Here is an 18,747-nt window from a genome sequence, read left to right as displayed (position 1 = left end):
GGAAAACATCATGGGACACACAAAAAAAACACTGCTTTCAGGCACACCCCCAACAAAGCAATCTACTGAACGTTAAATAGACTCAGATCTCGGGACAGTTTCCATCCCTGGAAGACGCATGGGACCTTCATAACACACAACTAACTGGAGAGCAAAAACAGCAAGAACCAATTAACCATCCAGAAAAATACCAGTCACTGTTCTAGGTCAGCTCCTCTTCTCAGGGCACCAGCGGGAGGTCAGCGCCTCTTCTCAGGGCACCAGTGGGGGGTCAGTGCCTCTTCTCAGGGCACCAGCGGGAGGTCAGCGCCTCTTCTCAGGGCACCAGCTGGAGGTCAGCGCCTCTTCTCAGGGCACTAGCGGGGATCAGCACCTCTTCTCAGGTACCCCTGAAGGAGGGCAGTCCCTTTTCTCATGGCACCAGCGGGAGGTCAGCGCCACTACTCAGGGCACCAGCAGGAGATAAGCGCCTCTTCTCAGGGCACCAGCGGGGGTCAGCTCCTCCTCTCAGAGCACCAGAGGGAGGGCAGTGCCTCTCCTCAGAGCACCAGCGGGGGGGGGGGGTCAGTGCCTCTTCTCAGGGCCCCAGCGGGGTGTCAGCACCTCTACTCAGGGCACCAGCGGGGGGTCAGTGCCTCTTCTCAGGGCACCAGCAGGAGGTCAGCGCCTCTTCTTAGGGCACCAGCGGGAGGTCAGCACCTCTTCTCAGGGCACCAGCGGGAGGTCAGCACCTCTTCTCAGGGCACCAGCTGGAGGTCAGCGCCTCTTCTCAGGGCACTAGCGGGGGGGTCAGCACCTCTTCTCAGGGGCCCTTGCAGGAGGGCAGCGCCTCTTCTCAGGGCATCAGCTGGAGGTCAGCGCCTCTTCTCAGGGGCCCTTGCAGGAGGGCAGCGCCTCTTCTCAGGGCACCAGCTGGAGGTCAGCGCCTCTTCTCAGGGCACCAGCTGGAGGTCAGCGCCTCTTCTCAGGGCACTAGCGGGGGGGGTCAGCGCCTCTTCTCAGGGGCCCTTGCAGGAGGGCAGCGCCTATTCTCATGGCACCAGCTGGAGGTCAGCGCCTCTTCTCAGGGGCCCTTGCAGGAGGGCAGCGCCTCTTCTCAGGGCACCAGCTGGAGGTCAGCGCCACTTCTCAGGGCACTAGCGGGGAATCAGCACCTCTTCTCAGGTACCCCTGAAGGAGGGCAGTCCCTTTTCTCATGGCACCAGCGGGAGGTCAGCGCCTCTACTCAGGGCACCAGCAGGAGGTAAGCGCCTCTTCTCAGGGCACCAGCGGGGGTCAGCTCCTCCTCTCAGGGCACCAGAGGGAGGGCAGTGCCTCTCCTCAGGGCACCAGCGGGGTGTCAGCGCCTCTACTCAGGGCACCAGCGGGGGGTCAGTGCCTCTTCTCAGGGCACCAGCGGGGGTCTGCTCCTCTTCTCAGGGACCCCTGTAGGAGGGCAGCAGACCTTCTGGGGGATGCCTGCAGCTCGTCCAAGGCCTCGTCAAAGCTCTCAAGTAAGCCCAGATCTGAGCATGAGCGCTTCACCCAGACCAGGGTGTTGCTTTGGATGCTGGCTCCCCTCGCCCTCAGTTTAGAGTGTTAGAAACTACAAGTAGCAGAATACACTGCAATAGCCTGAAAGGAATTTGGTACTCATGCTGGACCTAGGCAATATAAGATCTCTGACGAGGATGGTGGGGAGTGCACGTGCAGGCCAGTGGAACTTTCACTTTCACAATGTGCCTGTAAGCCCTAAAACATTAGACCGAAACAAAGATAAATAAAACGCTTCAACGTCATAAAAAATAATTCCTCATTCAGAGCGCGATCCATCATTTCATTTATGTCTCTTGAAAAAACAACAGGCTTCAACGCATATGATTGATCATGTAGTCATTTGATTTTGATGTAAATAACAAGGCTTCGTGCACGTTTCTTTTTTCAATTAAGTACACAGAAGGTTAAAACGAAAAGGCAGACATCCTTCGCAAAAAGTGTCCCACTTAAAAATTGCCCGTGATTGATCGTAAAAGTTATGAGACCGCATTAGTAAATCAGATGATGTCATGAGTGGAAAGCGCCACATTCTAGATGAAATTCTAAATAAAGGTAGAGTTGTCATGCTTTAAAAAATGCGATGGAATCCTCCCCGTCGGGGAATTGAACCCCGGTCTCCCGCGTGACAGGCGGGGATACTGACCACTATACTAACGAGGAACAGCTGCACCTGGTCTCGCTGAGCCGCTCCTTATGTGGCTGAAAACCCGCCTGTCCATCCTCATATGCTATGAATTTGTGCCATTTATCAACTCCTTCACACCAACACAGGGGCCCACAGGCTCAATAAACACACACACACTCCCTCACACAATACACACACAAACACACTCCTGCCTCACAAGATCCTTCTCACCTCCTAGCAGACACTCTCAGCAGCGCTCTCAGCAGCATCACCTGATGCCAGAGTCACAGCAACCAGCTCCCACGGCTGCTTCTGACGGCCCCGGCCTGGATCTTCAGCCCAGGGGCCCCTGGCTCTCTCTGATGCTGGAGGATTGCAGCGGGGGCTGCACACAGGGAGTGGGGAGGGAGACGCTCCCTCCCACCCGCCCACCCGCCCGCCTGCGCCAAAGGAGAAAGCTGGCTTGTAAAGGAGAAGAGAGGAGGCAGGAAAAGCCCAGGTGTGCGAGTGTCTGAGAAAGAGGCGCTTTGAATTGTGAAGCAGAGGAAAAAAGTGAAGACTTTGCAAAATTCCTTCGAGCCGGATTTGAACCAGCGACCTAAGGATATCAGCTTCCCCACTACAGTCCTCCGCTCTACCAACTGAGCTATCGAAGGCTCGGTGATGTAGGGATGACAAGGCGCTATATGGCATGAGGTGTGAGCAGCGTGCCCAGCCGCCTAGGCAGCACTCTGTCTCTAAACAGCAGCTCAAGGCCTTCATAAAGCGCCAAACCCTACAATGGAGACTTTCCTTCCCTGCACAAAGCCAGCAAAGGAAAACAAACAGGCCACCTGCCTTTCTCAATGCTTCTTTCAAATGCTAAGACATCACTTTGCGCACCTTAGAGCAACCTGTCCAGACACACTTACAAACTACCTTAGAAACGCCTCTCAAGGGCGACTATGACTGGCGCCCCAGACCAACCACCTCCCTTCTCTCCAGCCCCTAGCTAGAAGAATAGGAGACCTCACCCGGAGGATACAGACTCCAGAGTGACGGGCTAGAGACGCCCTTTGGGAGACATGACGGCACCAGGGCCGGACTGGCCATACGGGTAAAGAGAGAGCCCCCGCTGGACAGAGAGACTGAGGGACTCCGCCCATCCTGCGTAAATCCGGGCTTGGTGAGCAGTATCCCGCCCGCCCGTGTTGCTCTCCCCCTCCAATGCTGCTCTTCCCCATCTCCCTATCTGGCTTCACGTTAATACTATAAGTCCCCACCTCCTCTTTGCTTCCTTCCACCCAACCAGCAGATATCCATCAAACTAGGTGGGTCGCAGAATACTGGCATTCTGACAATTGGCTCGAGCCTGTCAACAATTTGGCAAGCTGCCATCTCCGAAGCTATAGTGTAGCAAGCTCCAGAAGCGAATCTCTCCCTTTCAATGTTGTCTTGAAACTGGATTCTTCATAGAGCTGGAGACCCCTAGAAACAGGCCTCCTGGATTTGCCAGTGCTTCTTCCAAGCGGTAACCCATCCTTTGTGAAGAACAAGCTTTGATGACCAGCATTCAGTTTTCTATCAGTGTTTTGTCTGTGTGCCTGAAAGGTGACGTTGTTATTAGCAGGTGGCAGGTCAAGTAAAGAAGAAATGTATGTAATAAAAGATTTGCGATGTAGAACCTTAAAAAATGTGTTTAGATAGGATGAAAAAAAACTAGAAGTATACCGTGGGGAGAAAAAAAGAGTCCCTTCCCTGACCGGGAATCGAACCCGGGCCGCGGCGGTGAGAGCGCCGAATCCTAACCACTAGACCACCAGGGAGCACTGGGTGCTCTGGAGCAGCACCTGCTCCAAGACATACCACCAGGGTGAGGCCGCCTGTGCTGCTGTCACAGGGTTTTGTGCATCAACTAAAGTAAGCAGGAAAACACACACACATCAACCTAACACTGGCAAGCTTGTCTTTACTACACTTTGGAAAACATCATGGGACACACAAAAAAAACACTGCTTTCAGGCACACCCCCAACAAAGCAATCTACTGAACGTTAAATAGACTCAGATCTCGGGACAGTTTCCATCCCTGGAAGACGCATGGGACCTTCATAACACACAACTAACTGGAGAGCAAAAACAGCAAGAACCAATTAACCATCCAGAAAAATACCAGTCACTGTTCTAGGTCAGCTCCTCTTCTCAGGGCACCAGCGGGAGGTCAGCGCCTCTTCTCAGGGCACCAGCGGGAGGTCAGCGCCTCTTCTCAGGGCACCAGCTGGAGGTCAGCACCTCTTCTCAGGGCACTAGCGGGGGGTCAGCGCCTCTTCTCAGGGGCCCTTGCAGGAGGGCAGCGCCTCTTCTCAGGGCACCAGCTGGAGGTCAGCGCCTCTTCTCAGGGCACCAGCGGGAGGTCAGCGCCTCTTCTCAGGGCACCAGCTGGAGGTCAGCGCCTCTTCTCAGGGCACTAGCGGGGGGGTCAGCGCCTCTTCTCAGGGGCCTTTGCAGGAGGGCAGCGCCTCTTCTCAGGGCACCAGCTGGAGGTCAGTGCCTCTTCTCAGGGCACTAGCGGGGGGTCAGCGCCTCTTCTCAGGGGCCCTTGCAGGAGGGCAGCGCCTCTTCTCAGGGCACCAGCTGGAGGTCAGCGCCTCTTCTCAGGGCACCAGCGGGAGGTCAGCGCCTCTTCTCAGGGCACCAGCTGGAGGTCAGCGCCTCTTCTCAGGGCACTAGCGGGGATCAGCACCTCTTCTCAGGTACCCCTGAAGGAGGGCAGTCCCTTTTCTCATGGCACCAGCGGGAGGTCAGCGCCTCTACTCAGGGCACCAGCAGGAGGTAAGCGCCTCTTCTCAGGGCACCAGCGGGGGTCAGCTCCTCCTCTCAGAGCACCAGAGGGAGGGCAGTGCCTCTCCTCAGAGCACCAGCGGGGGGGGGGGTCAGTGCCTCTTCTCAGGGCCCCAGCGGGGTGTCAGCACCTCTACTCAGGGCACCAGCGGGGGGTCAGTGCCTCTTCTCAGGACACCAGCAGGAGGTCAGCGCCTCTTCTCAGGGCACCAGCGGGAGGTCAGCACCTCTTCTCAGGGCACCAGCGGGAGGTCAGCACCTCTTCTCAGGGCACCAGCTGGAGGTCAGCACCTCTTCTCAGGGCACTAGCGGGGGGGTCAGCGCCTCTTCTCAGGGGCCCTTGCAGGAGGGCAGCGCCTCTTCTCAGGGCACCAGCTGGAGGTCAGCGCCTCTTCTCAGGGGCCTTTGCAGGAGGGCAGCGCCTCTTCTCAGGGCACCAGCTGGAGGTCAGCGCCTCTTCTCAGGGCACCAGCTGGAGGTCAGCGCCTCTTCTCAGGGCACTAGCGGGGGGGGTCAGCGACTCTTCTCAGGGGCCCTTGCAGGAGGGCAGCGCCTATTCTCATGGCACCAGCTGAAGGTCAGCGCCTCTTCTCAGGGGCCCTTGCAGGAGGGCAGCGCCTCTTCTCAGGGCACCAGCTGGAGGTCAGCGCCACTTCTCAGGGCACTAGCGGGGAATCAGCACCTCTTCTCAGGTACCCCTGAAGGAGGGCAGTCCCTTTTCTCATGGCACCAGCGGGAGGTCAGCGCCTCTACTCAGGGCACCAGCAGGAGGTAAGCGCCTCTTCTCAGGGCACCAGCGGGGGTCAGCTCCTCCTCTCAGGGCACCAGAGGGAGGGCAGTGCCTCTCCTCAGGGCACCAGCGGGGTGTCAGTGCCTCTCCTCAGGGCACCAGCGGGGTGTCAGCGCCTCTACTCAGGGCACCAGCGGGGGGTCAGTGCCTCTTCTCAGGGCACCAGCGGGGGTCTGCTCCTCTTCTCAGGGACCCCTGTAGGAGGGCAGCAGACCTTCTGGGGGATGCCTGCAGCTCGTCCAAGGCCTCGTCAAAGCTCTCAAGTAAGCCCAGATCTGAGCATGAGCGCTTCACCCAGACCAGGGTGTTGCTTTGGATGCTGGCTCCCCTCGCCCTCAGTTTAGAGTGTTAGAAACTACAAGTAGCAGAATACACTGCAATAGCCTGAAAGGAATTTGGTACTCATGCTGGACCTAGGCAATATAAGATCTCTGACGAGGATGGTGGGGAGTGCACGTGCAGGCCAGGGGAACTTTCACTTTCACAATGTGCCTGTAGGCCCTAAAACATTAGACCGAAACAAAGATAAATAAAACGCTTCAACGTCATAAAAAATAATTCCTCATTCAGAGCGCGATCCATCATTTCATTTATGTCTCTTGAAAAAACAACAGGCTTCAACGCATATGATTGATCATGTAGTCCTTTGATTTTGATGTAAATAACAAGGCTTCGTGCACGTTTCTTTTTTCAATTAAGTACACAGAAGCTTAAAACGAAAAGGCAGACATCCTTCGCAAAAAGTGTCTCACTTAAAAATTGCCCGTGATTGATCGTAAAAGTTATGAGACCGCATTAGTAAATCAGATGATGTCATGAGTGGAAAGCGCCACATTCTAGATGAAATTCTAAATAAAGGTAGAGTTGTCATGCTTTAAAAAATGCGATGGAATCCTCCCCGTCGGGGAATTGAACCCCGGTCTCCCGCGTGACAGGCGGGGATACTGACCACTATACTAACGAGGAACAGCTGCACCTGGTCTCGCTGAGCCGCTCCTTATGTGGCTGAAAACCCTCCTGTCCATCCTCATATGCTACTAATTTGTGCCATTTATCAACTCCTTCACACCAACACAGGGGCCCACAGGCTCAATAAACACACACACACTCCCTCACACAATACACACACAAACACACTCCTGCCTCACAAGATCCTTCTCACCTCCTAGCAGACACTCTCAGCAGCGCTCTCAGCAGCATCACCTGATGCCAGAGTCACAGCAACCAGCTCCCACGGCTGCTTCTGACGGCCCCGGCCTGGATCTTCAGCCCAGGGGCCCCTGGCTCTCTCTGATGCTGGAGGATTGCAGCGGGGGCTGCACACAGGGAGTGGGGAGGGAGACGCTCCCTCCCACCCGCCCACCCGCCCGCCTGCGCCAAAGGAGAAAGCTGGCTTGTAAAGGAGAAGAGAGGAGGCAGGAAAAGCCCAGGTGTGCGAGTGTCTGAGAAAGAGGCGCTTTGAATTGTGAAGCAGAGGAAAAAAGTGAAGACTTTGCAAAATTCCTTCGAGCCGGATTTGAACCAGCGACCTAAGGATATCAGCTTCCCCACTACAGTCCTCCGCTCTACCAACTGAGCTATCGAAGGCTCGGTGATGTAGGGATGACAAGGCGCTATATGGCATGAGGTGTGAGCAGCGTGCCCAGCCGCCTAGGCAGCACTCTGTCTCTAAACAGCAGCTCAAGGCCTTCATAAAGCGCCAAACCCTACAATGGAGACTTTCCTTCCCTGCACAAAGCCAGCAAAGGAAAACAAACAGGCCACCTGCCTTTCTCAATGCTTCTTTCAAATGCTAAGACATCACTTTGCGCACCTTAGAGCAACCTGTCCAGACACACTTACAAACTACCTTAGAAACGCCTCTCAAGGGCGACTATGACTGGCGCCCCAGACCAACCACCTCCCTTCTCTCCAGCCCCTAGCTAGAAGAATAGGAGACCTCACCCGGAGGATACAGACTCCAGAGTGACGGGCTAGAGACGCCCTTTGGGAGACATGACGGCACCAGGGCCGGACTGGCCATACGGGTAAAGAGAGAGCCCCCGCTGGACAGAGAGACTGAGGGACTCCGCCCATCCTGCGTAAATCCGGGCTTGGTGAGCAGTATCCCGCCCGCCCGTGTTGCTCTCCCCCTCCAATGCTGCTCTTCCCCATCTCCCTATCTGGCTTCACGTTAATACTATAAGCCCCCACCTCCTCTTTGCTTCCTTCCACCCAACCAGCAGATATCCATCAAACTAGGTGGGTCGCAGAATACTGGCATTCTGACAATTGGCTCGAGCCTGTCAACAATTTGGCAAGCTGCCATCTCCGAAGCTATAGTGTAGCAAGCTCCAGAAGCGAATCTCTCCCTTTCAATGTTGTCTTGAAACTGGATTCTTCATAGAGCTGGAGACCCCTAGAAACAGGCCTCCTGGATTTGCCAGTGCTTCTTCCAAGCGGTAACCCATCCTTTGTGAAGAACAAGCTTTGATGACCAGCATTCAGTTTTCTATCAGTGTTTTGTCTGTGTGCCTGAAAGGTGACGTTGTTATTAGCAGGTGGCAGGTCAAGTAAAGAAGAAATGTATGTAATAAAAGATTTGCGATGTAGAACCTTAAAAAATGTGTTTAGATAGGATGAAAAAAAACTAGAAGTATACCGTGGGGAGAAAAAAAGAGTCCCTTCCCTGACCGGGAATCGAACCCGGGCCGCGGCGGTGAGAGCGCCGAATCCTAACCACTAGACCACCAGGGAGCACTGGGTGCTCTGGAGCAGCACCTGCTCCAAGACATACCACCAGGGTGAGGCCGCCTGTGCTGCTGTCACAGGGTTTTGTGCATCAACTAAAGTAAGCAGGAAAACACACACACATCAACCTAACACTGGCAAGCTTGTCTTTACTACACTTTGGAAAACATCATGGGACACACAAAAAAAACACTGCTTTCAGGCACACCCCCAACAAAGCAATCTACTGAACGTTAAATAGACTCAGATCTCGGGACAGTTTCCATCCCTGGAAGACGCATGGGACCTTCATAACACACAACTAACTGGAGAGCAAAAACAGCAAGAACCAATTAACCATCCAGAAAAATACCAGTCACTGTTCTAGGTCAGCTCCTCTTCTCAGGGCACCAGCGGGAGGTCAGCGCCTCTTCTCAGGGCACCAGCGGGAGGTCAGCGCCTCTTCTCAGGGCACCAGCTGGAGGTCAGCACCTCTTCTCAGGGCACTAGCGGGGGGTCAGCGCCTCTTCTCAGGGGCCCTTGCAGGAGGGCAGTGCCTCTTCTCAGGGCACCAGCTGGAGGTCAGCGCCTCTTCTCAGGGCACCAGCGGGAGGTCAGCGCCTCTTCTCAGGGCACCAGCTGGAGGTCAGCGCCTCTTCTCAGGGCACTAGCGGGGGGGTCAGCGCCTCTTCTCAGGGGCCTTTGCAGGAGGGCAGCGCCTCTTCTCAGGGCACCAGCTGGAGGTCAGTGCCTCTTCTCAGGGCACTAGCGGGGGGTCAGCGCCTCTTCTCAGGGGCCCTTGCAGGAGGGCAGCGCCTCTTCTCAGGGCACCAGCTGGAGGTCAGCGCCTCTTCTCAGGGCACCAGCGGGAGGTCAGCGCCTCTTCTCAGGGCACCAGCTGGAGGTCAGCGCCTCTTCTCAGGGCACTAGCGGGGATCAGCACCTCTTCTCAGGTACCCCTGAAGGAGGGCAGTCCCTTTTCTCATGGCACCAGCGGGAGGTCAGCGCCTCTACTCAGGGCACCAGCAGGAGGTAAGCGCCTCTTCTCAGGGCACCAGCGGGGGTCAGCTCCTCCTCTCAGAGCACCAGAGGGAGGGCAGTGCCTCTCCTCAGAGCACCAGCGGGGGGGGGGGTCAGTGCCTCTTCTCAGGGCCCCAGCGGGGTGTCAGCACCTCTACTCAGGGCACCAGCGGGGGGTCAGTGCCTCTTCTCAGGACACCAGCAGGAGGTCAGCGCCTCTTCTCAGGGCACCAGCGGGAGGTCAGCACCTCTTCTCAGGGCACCAGCGGGAGGTCAGCACCTCTTCTCAGGGCACCAGCTGGAGGTCAGCACCTCTTCTCAGGGCACTAGCGGGGGGGTCAGCGCCTCTTCTCAGGGGCCCTTGCAGGAGGGCAGCGCCTCTTCTCAGGGCACCAGCTGGAGGTCAGCGCCTCTTCTCAGGGGCCTTTGCAGGAGGGCAGCGCCTCTTCTCAGGGCACCAGCTGGAGGTCAGCGCCTCTTCTCAGGGCACCAGCTGGAGGTCAGCGCCTCTTCTCAGGGCACTAGCGGGGGGGGTCAGCGACTCTTCTCAGGGGCCCTTGCAGGAGGGCAGCGCCTATTCTCATGGCACCAGCTGAAGGTCAGCGCCTCTTCTCAGGGGCCCTTGCAGGAGGGCAGCGCCTCTCCTCAGGGCACCAGCTGGAGGTCAGCGCCACTTCTCAGGGCACTAGCGGGGAATCAGCACCTCTTCTCAGGTACCCCTGAAGGAGGGCAGTCCCTTTTCTCATGGCACCAGCGGGAGGTCAGCGCCTCTACTCAGGGCACCAGCAGGAGGTAAGCGCCTCTTCTCAGGGCACCAGCGGGGGTCAGCTCCTCCTCTCAGGGCACCAGAGGGAGGGCAGTGCCTCTCCTCAGGGCACCAGCGGGGTGTCAGTGCCTCTTCTCAGGGCACCAGCGGGGGTCAGCTCCTCCTCTCAGGGCACCAGAGGGAGGGTAGTGCCTCTCCTCAGGGCACCAGCGGGGTGTCAGCGCCTCTACTCAGGGCACCAGCGGGGGGTCAGTGCCTCTTCTCAGGGCACCAGCGGGGGTCTGCTCCTCTTCTCAGGGACCCCTGTAGGAGGGCAGCAGACCTTCTGGGGGATGCCTGCAGCTCGTCCAAGGCCTCGTCAAAGCTCTCAAGTAAGCCCAGATCTGAGCATGAGCGCTTCACCCAGACCAGGGTGTTGCTTTGGATGCTGGCTCCCCTCGCCCTCAGTTTAGAGTGTTAGAAACTACAAGTAGCAGAATACACTGCAATAGCCTGAAAGGAATTTGGTACTCATGCTGGACCTAGGCAATATAAGATCTCTGACGAGGATGGTGGGGAGTGCACGTGCAGGCCAGGGGAACTTTCACTTTCACAATGTGCCTGTAGGCCCTAAAACATTAGACCGAAACAAAGATAAATAAAACGCTTCAACGTCATAAAAAATAATTCCTCATTCAGAGCGCGATCCATCATTTCATTTATGTCTCTTGAAAAAACAACAGGCTTCAACGCATATGATTGATCATGTAGTCCTTTGATTTTGATGTAAATAACAAGGCTTCGTGCACGTTTCTTTTTTCAATTAAGTACACAGAAGCTTAAAACGAAAAGGCAGACATCCTTCGCAAAAAGTGTCTCACTTAAAAATTGCCCGTGATTGATCGTAAAAGTTATGAGACCGCATTAGTAAATCAGATGATGTCATGAGTGGAAAGCGCCACATTCTAGATGAAATTCTAAATAAAGGTAGAGTTGTCATGCTTTAAAAAATGCGATGGAATCCTCCCCGTCGGGGAATTGAACCCCGGTCTCCCGCGTGACAGGCGGGGATACTGACCACTATACTAACGAGGAACAGCTGCACCTGGTCTCGCTGAGCCGCTCCTTATGTGGCTGAAAACCCTCCTGTCCATCCTCATATGCTACTAATTTGTGCCATTTATCAACTCCTTCACACCAACACAGGGGCCCACAGGCTCAATAAACACACACACACTCCCTCACACAATACACACACAAACACACTCCTGCCTCACAAGATCCTTCTCACCTCCTAGCAGACACTCTCAGCAGCGCTCTCAGCAGCATCACCTGATGCCAGAGTCACAGCAACCAGCTCCCACGGCTGCTTCTGACGGCCCCGGCCTGGATCTTCAGCCCAGGGGCCCCTGGCTCTCTCTGATGCTGGAGGATTGCAGCGGGGGCTGCACACAGGGAGTGGGGAGGGAGACGCTCCCTCCCACCCGCCCACCCGCCCACCCGCCCGCCTGCGCCAAAGGAGAAAGCTGGCTTGTAAAGGAGAAGAGAGGAGGCAGGAAAAGCCCAGGTGTGCGAGTGTCTGAGAAAGAGGCGCTTTGAATTGTGAAGCAGAGGAAAAAAGTGAAGACTTTGCAAAATTCCTTCGAGCCGGATTTGAACCAGCGACCTAAGGATATCAGCTTCCCCACTACAGTCCTCCGCTCTACCAACTGAGCTATCGAAGGCTCGGTGATGTAGGGATGACAAGGCGCTATATGGCATGAGGTGTGAGCAGCGTGCCCAGCCGCCTAGGCAGCACTCTGTCTCTAAACAGCAGCTCAAGGCCTTCATAAAGCGCCAAACCCTACAATGGAGACTTTCCTTCCCTGCACAAAGCCAGCAAAGGAAAACAAACAGGCCACCTGCCTTTCTCAATGCTTCTTTCAAATGCTAAGACATCACTTTGCGCACCTTAGAGCAACCTGTCCAGACACACTTACAAACTACCTTAGAAACGCCTCTCAAGGGCGACTATGACTGGCGCCCCAGACCAACCACCTCCCTTCTCTCCAGCCCCTAGCTAGAAGAATAGGAGACCTCACCCGGAGGATACAGACTCCAGAGTGACAGGCTAGAGACGCCCTTTGGGAGACATGACGGCACCAGGGCCGGACTGGCCATACGGGTAAAGAGAGAGCCCCCGCTGGACAGAGAGACTGAGGGACTCCGCCCATCCTGCGTAAATCCGGGCTTGGTGAGCAGTATCCCGCCCGCCCGTGTTGCTCTCCCCCTCCAATGCTGCTCTTCCCCATCTCCCTATCTGGCTTCACGTTAATACTATAAGCCCCCACCTCCTCTTTGCTTCCTTCCACCCAACCAGCAGATATCCATCAAACTAGGTGGGTCGCAGAATACTGGCATTCTGACAATTGGCTCGAGCCTGTCAACAATTTGGCAAGCTGCCATCTCCGAAGCTATAGTGTAGCAAGCTCCAGAAGCGAATCTCTCCCTTTCAATGTTGTCTTGAAACTGGATTCTTCATAGAGCTGGAGACCCCTAGAAACAGGCCTCCTGGATTTGCCAGTGCTTCTTCCAAGCGGTAACCCATCCTTTGTGAAGAACAAGCTTTGATGACCAGCATTCAGTTTTCTATCAGTGTTTTGTCTGTGTGCCTGAAAGGTGACGTTGTTATTAGCAGGTGGCAGGTCAAGTAAAGAAGAAATGTATGTAATAAAAGATTTGCGATGTAGAACCTTAAAAAATGTGTTTAGATAGGATGAAAAAAAACTAGAAGTATACCGTGGGGAGAAAAAAAGAGTCCCTTCCCTGACCGGGAATCGAACCCGGGCCGCGGCGGTGAGAGCGCCGAATCCTAACCACTAGACCACCAGGGAGCACTGGGTGCTCTGGAGCAGCACCTGCTCCAAGACATACCACCAGGGTGAGGCCGCCTGTGCTGCTGTCACAGGGTTTTGTGCATCAACTAAAGTAAGCAGGAAAACACACACACATCAACCTAACACTGGCAAGCTTGTCTTTACTACACTTTGGAAAACATCATGGGACACACAAAAAAAACACTGCTTTCAGGCACACCCCCAACAAAGCAATCTACTGAACGTTAAATAGACTCAGATCTCGGGACAGTTTCCATCCCTGGAAGACGCATGGGACCTTCATAACACACAACTAACTGGAGAGCAAAAACAGCAAGAACCAATTAACCATCCAGAAAAATACCAGTCACTGTTCTAGGTCAGCTCCTCTTCTCAGGGCACCAGCGGGAGGTCAGCGCCTCTTCTCAGGGCACCAGCGGGAGGTCAGCGCCTCTTCTCAGGGCACCAGCTGGAGGTCAGCACCTCTTCTCAGGGCACTAGCGGGGGGTCAGCGCCTCTTCTCAGGGGCCCTTGCAGGAGGGCAGCGCCTCTTCTCAGGGCACCAGCTGGAGGTCAGCGCCTCTTCTCAGGGCACCAGCGGGAGGTCAGCGCCTCTTCTCAGGGCACCAGCTGGAGGTCAGCGCCTCTTCTCAGGGCACTAGCGGGGGGGTCAGCGCCTCTTCTCAGGGGCCTTTGCAGGAGGGCAGCGCCTCTTCTCAGGGCACCAGCTGGAGGTCAGTGCCTCTTCTCAGGGCACTAGCGGGGGGTCAGCGCCTCTTCTCAGGGGCCCTTGCAGGAGGGCAGCGCCTCTTCTCAGGGCACCAGCTGGAGGTCAGCGCCTCTTCTCAGGGCACCAGCGGGAGGTCAGCGCCTCTTCTCAGGGCACCAGCTGGAGGTCAGCGCCTCTTCTCAGGGCACTAGCGGGGATCAGCACCTCTTCTCAGGTACCCCTGAAGGAGGGCAGTCCCTTTTCTCATGGCACCAGCGGGAGGTCAGCGCCTCTACTCAGGGCACCAGCAGGAGGTAAGCGCCTCTTCTCAGGGCACCAGCGGGGGTCAGCTCCTCCTCTCAGAGCACCAGAGGGAGGGCAGTGCCTCTCCTCAGAGCACCAGCGGGGGGGGGGTCAGTGCCTCTTCTCAGGGCCCCAGCGGGGTGTCAGCACCTCTACTCAGGGCACCAGCGGGGGGTCAGTGCCTCTTCTCAGGACACCAGCAGGAGGTCAGCGCCTCTTCTCAGGGCACCAGCGGGAGGTCAGCACCTCTTCTCAGGGCACCAGCGGGAGGTCAGCACCTCTTCTCAGGGCACCAGCTGGAGGTCAGCACCTCTTCTCAGGGCACTAGCGGGGGGGTCAGCGCCTCTTCTCAGGGGCCCTTGCAGGAGGGCAGCGCCTCTTCTCAGGGCACCAGCTGGAGGTCAGCGCCTCTTCTCAGGGGCCTTTGCAGGAGGGCAGCGCCTCTTCTCAGGGCACCAGCTGGAGGTCAGCGCCTCTTCTCAGGGCACCAGCTGGAGGTCAGCGCCTCTTCTCAGGGCACTAGCGGGGGGGGTCAGCGACTCTTCTCAGGGGCCCTTGCAGGAGGGCAGCGCCTATTCTCATGGCACCAGCTGAAGGTCAGCGCCTCTTCTCAGGGGCCCTTGCAGGAGGGCAGCGCCTCTCCTCAGGGCACCAGCTGGAGGTCAGCGCCACTTCTCAGGGCACTAGCGGGGAATCAGCACCTCTTCTCAGGTACCCCTGAAGGAGGGCAGTCCCTTTTCTCATGGCACCAGCGGGAGGTCAGCGCCTCTACTCAGGGCACCAGCAGGAGGTAAGCGCCTCTTCTCAGGGCACCAGCGGGGGTCAGCTCCTCCTCTCAGGGCACCAGAGGGAGGGCAGTGCCTCTCCTCAGGGCACCAGCGGGGTGTCAGTGCCTCTTCTCAGGGCACCAGCGGGGGTCAGCTCCTCCTCTCAGGGCACCAGAGGGAGGGTAGTGCCTCTCCTCAGGGCACCAGCGGGGTGTCAGCGCCTCTACTCAGGGCACCAGCGGGGGGTCAGTGCCTCTTCTCAGGGCACCAGCGGGGGTCTGCTCCTCTTCTCAGGGACCCCTGTAGGAGGGCAGCAGACCTTCTGGGGGATGCCTGCAGCTCGTCCAAGGCCTCGTCAAAGCTCTCAAGTAAGCCCAGATCTGAGCATGAGCGCTTCACCCAGACCAGGGTGTTGCTTTGGATGCTGGCTCCCCTCGCCCTCAGTTTAGAGTGTTAGAAACTACAAGTAGCAGAATACACTGCAATAGCCTGAAAGGAATTTGGTACTCATGCTGGACCTAGGCAATATAAGATCTCTGACGAGGATGGTGGGGAGTGCACGTGCAGGCCAGGGGAACTTTCACTTTCACAATGTGCCTGTAGGCCCTAAAACATTAGACCGAAACAAAGATAAATAAAACGCTTCAACGTCATAAAAAATAATTCCTCATTCAGAGCGCGATCCATCATTTCATTTATGTCTCTTGAAAAAACAACAGGCTTCAACGCATATGATTGATCATGTAGTCCTTTGATTTTGATGTAAATAACAAGGCTTCGTGCACGTTTCTTTTTTCAATTAAGTACACAGAAGCTTAAAACGAAAAGGCAGACATCCTTCGCAAAAAGTGTCTCACTTAAAAATTGCCCGTGATTGATCGTAAAAGTTATGAGACCGCATTAGTAAATCAGATGATGTCATGAGTGGAAAGCGCCACATTCTAGATGAAATTCTAAATAAAGGTAGAGTTGTCATGCTTTAAAAAATGCGATGGAATCCTCCCCGTCGGGGAATTGAACCCCGGTCTCCCGCGTGACAGGCGGGGATACTGACCACTATACTAACGAGGAACAGCTGCACCTGGTCTCGCTGAGCCGCTCCTTATGTGGCTGAAAACCCTCCTGTCCATCCTCATATGCTACGAATTTGTGCCATTTATCAACTCCTTCACACCAACACAGGGGCCCACAGGCTCAATAAACACACACACACTCCCTCACACAATACACACACAAACACACTCCTGCCTCACAAGATCCTTCTCACCTCCTAGCAGACACTCTCAGCAGCGCTCTCAGCAGCATCACCTGATGCCAGAGTCACAGCAACCAGCTCCCACGGCTGCTTCTGACGGCCCCGGCCTGGATCTTCAGCCCAGGGGCCCCTGGCTCTCTCTGATGCTGGAGGATTGCAGCGGGGGCTGCACACAGGGAGTGGGGAGGGAGACGCTCCCTCCCACCCGCCCACCCGCCCGCCTGCGCCAAAGGAGAAAGCTGGCTTGTAAAGGAGAAGAGAGGAGGCAGGAAAAGCCCAGGTGTGCGAGTGTCTGAGAAAGAGGCGCTTTGAATTGTGAAGCAGAGGAAAAAAGTGAAGACTTTGCAAAATTCCTTCGAGCCGGATTTGAACCAGCGACCTAAGGATATCAGCTTCCCCACTACAGTCCTCCGCTCTACCAACTGAGCTATCGAAGGCTCGGTGATGTAGGGATGACAAGGCGCTATATGGCATGAGGTGTGAGCAGCGTGCCCAGCCGCCTAGGCAGCACTCTGTCTCTAAACAGCAGCTCAAGGCCTTCATAAAGCGCCAAACCCTACAATGGAGACTTTCCTTCCCTGCACAAAGCCAGCAAAGGAAAACAAACAGGCCACCTGCCTTTCTCAATGCTTCTTTCAAATGCTAAGACATCACTTTGCGCACCTTAGAGCAACCTGTCCAGACACACTTACAAACTACCTTAGAAACGCCTCTCAAGGGCGACTATGACTGGCGCCCCAGACCAACCACCTCCCTTCTCTCCAGCCCCTAGCTAGAAGAATAGGAGACCTCACCCGGAGGATACAGACTCCAGAGTGACAGGCTAGAGACGCCCTTTGGGAGACATGACGGCACCAGGGCCGGACTGGCCATACGGGTAAAGAGAGAGCCCCCGCTGGACAGAGAGACTGAGGGACTCCGCCCATCCTGCGTAAATCCGGGCTTGGTGAGCAGTATCCCGCCCGCCCGTGTTGCTCTCCCCCTCCAATGCTGCTCTTCCCCATCTCCCTATCTGGCTTCACGTTAATACTATAAGCCCCCACCTCCTCTTTGCTTCCTTCCACCCAACCAGCAGATATCCATCAAACTAGGTGGGTCGCAGAATACTGGCATTCTGACAATTGGCTCGAGCCTGTCAACAATTTGGCAAGCTGCCATCTCCGAAGCTATAGTGTAGCAAGCTCCAGAAGCGAATCTCTCCCTTTCAATGTTGTCTTGAAACTGGATTCTTCATAGAGCTGGAGACCCCTAGAAACAGGCCTCCTGGATTTGCCAGTGCTTCTTCCAAGCGGTAACCCATCCTTTGTGAAGAACAAGCTTTGATGACCAGCATTCAGTTTTCTATCAGTGTTTTGTCTGTGTGCCTGAAAGGTGACGTTGTTATTAGCAGGTGGCAGGTCAAGTAAAGAAGAAATGTATGTAATAAAAGATTTGCGATGTAAAACCTTAAAAAATGTGTTTAGATAGGATGAAAAAAAACTAGAAGTATACCGTGGGGAGAAAAAAAGAGTCCCTTCCCTGACCGGGAATCGAACCCGGGCCGCGGCGGTGAGAGCGCCGAATCCTAACCACTAGACCACCAGGGAGCACTGGGTGCTCTGGAGCAGCACCTGCTCCAAGACATACCACCAGGGTGAGGCCGCCTGTGCTGCTGTCACAGGGTTTTGTGCATCAACTAAAGTAAGCAGGAAAACACACACACATCAACCTAACACTGGCAAGCTAGTCTTTACTACACTTTGGAAAACATCATGGGACACACAAAAAAAACACTGCTTTCAGGCACACCCCCAACAAAGCAATCTACTGAACGTTAAATAGACTCAGATCTCGGGACAGTTTCCATCCCTGGAAGACGCATGGGACCTTCATAACACACAACTAACTGGAGAGCAAAAACAGCAAGAACCAATTAACCATCCAGAAAAATACCAGTCACTGTTCTAGGTCAGCTCCTCTTCTCAGGGCACCAGCGGGAGGTCAGCGCCTCTTCTCAGGGCACCAGCGGGAGGTCAGCGCCTCTTCTCAGGGCACCAGCTGGAGGTCAGCACCTCTTCTCAGGGCACTAGCGGGGGGTCAGCGCCTCTTCTCAGGGGCCCTTGCAGGAGGGCAGCGCCTCTTCTCAGGGCACCAGCTGGAGGTCAGCGCCTCTTCTCAGGGCACTAGCGGGGGGGTCAGCGCCTCTTCTCAGGGGCCTTTGCAGGAGGGCAGCGCCTCTTCTCAGGGCACCAGCTGGAGGTCAGTGCCTCTTCTCAGGGCACTAGCGGGGGGTCAGCGCCTCTTCTCAGGGGCCCTTGCAGGAGGGCAGCGCCTCTTCTCAGGGCACCAGCTGGAGGTCAGCGCCTCTTCTCAGGGCACCAGCGGGAGGTCAGCGCCTCTTCTCAGGGCACCAGCTGGAGGTCAGCGCCTCTTCTCAGGGCACTAGCGGGGATCAGCACCTCTTCTCAGGTACCCCTGAAGGAGGGCAGTCCCTTTTCTCATGGCACCAGCGGGAGGTCAGCGCCTCTACTCAGGGCACCAGCAGGAGATAAGCGCCTCTTCTCAGGGCACCAGCGGGGGTCAGCTCCTCCTCTCAGAGCACCAGAGGGAGGGCAGTGCCTCTCCTCAGAGCACC

General features: G+C 55.8%; 8 non-coding genes across 8 annotated transcripts; all 8 read right to left on the bottom strand.

Moving 5' to 3' along the window:
- Positions 1 to 2,124: 2,124 nt before the first annotated feature.
- TRNAD-GUC (transfer RNA aspartic acid (anticodon GUC)) lies at positions 2,125 to 2,196 on the bottom strand. The gene has a single exon. It is a non-coding gene; the product is annotated as a tRNA-Asp (tRNA).
- A 1,698-nt stretch (positions 2,197 to 3,894) lies between these two features.
- Positions 3,895 to 3,966, bottom strand: TRNAE-CUC (transfer RNA glutamic acid (anticodon CUC)). Its single transcript has one exon. It is a non-coding gene; the product is annotated as a tRNA-Glu (tRNA).
- Positions 3,967 to 6,664: 2,698 nt separating this feature from the next.
- Positions 6,665 to 6,736, bottom strand: TRNAD-GUC (transfer RNA aspartic acid (anticodon GUC)). The gene has a single exon. It is a non-coding gene; the product is annotated as a tRNA-Asp (tRNA).
- Positions 6,737 to 8,434: 1,698 nt separating this feature from the next.
- Positions 8,435 to 8,506, bottom strand: TRNAE-CUC (transfer RNA glutamic acid (anticodon CUC)). The gene has a single exon. It is a non-coding gene; the product is annotated as a tRNA-Glu (tRNA).
- A 2,761-nt stretch (positions 8,507 to 11,267) lies between these two features.
- TRNAD-GUC (transfer RNA aspartic acid (anticodon GUC)) lies at positions 11,268 to 11,339 on the bottom strand. The gene has a single exon. It is a non-coding gene; the product is annotated as a tRNA-Asp (tRNA).
- Positions 11,340 to 13,045: 1,706 nt separating this feature from the next.
- Positions 13,046 to 13,117, bottom strand: TRNAE-CUC (transfer RNA glutamic acid (anticodon CUC)). The gene has a single exon. It is a non-coding gene; the product is annotated as a tRNA-Glu (tRNA).
- Positions 13,118 to 15,877: 2,760 nt separating this feature from the next.
- On the bottom strand, positions 15,878 to 15,949 carry TRNAD-GUC (transfer RNA aspartic acid (anticodon GUC)). Its single transcript has one exon. It is a non-coding gene; the product is annotated as a tRNA-Asp (tRNA).
- Positions 15,950 to 17,647: 1,698 nt separating this feature from the next.
- TRNAE-CUC (transfer RNA glutamic acid (anticodon CUC)) lies at positions 17,648 to 17,719 on the bottom strand. Its single transcript has one exon. It is a non-coding gene; the product is annotated as a tRNA-Glu (tRNA).
- Between the last annotated feature and the right edge of the window lie 1,028 nt (positions 17,720 to 18,747).

Source organism: Triturus cristatus, chromosome 4_1, assembly GCF_964204655.1.
Source record: "Triturus cristatus chromosome 4_1, aTriCri1.1, whole genome shotgun sequence".
NCBI lineage: Eukaryota > Metazoa > Chordata > Amphibia > Caudata > Salamandridae > Triturus > Triturus cristatus.
This window is presented reverse-complemented; position numbering and strand designations above follow the sequence as displayed.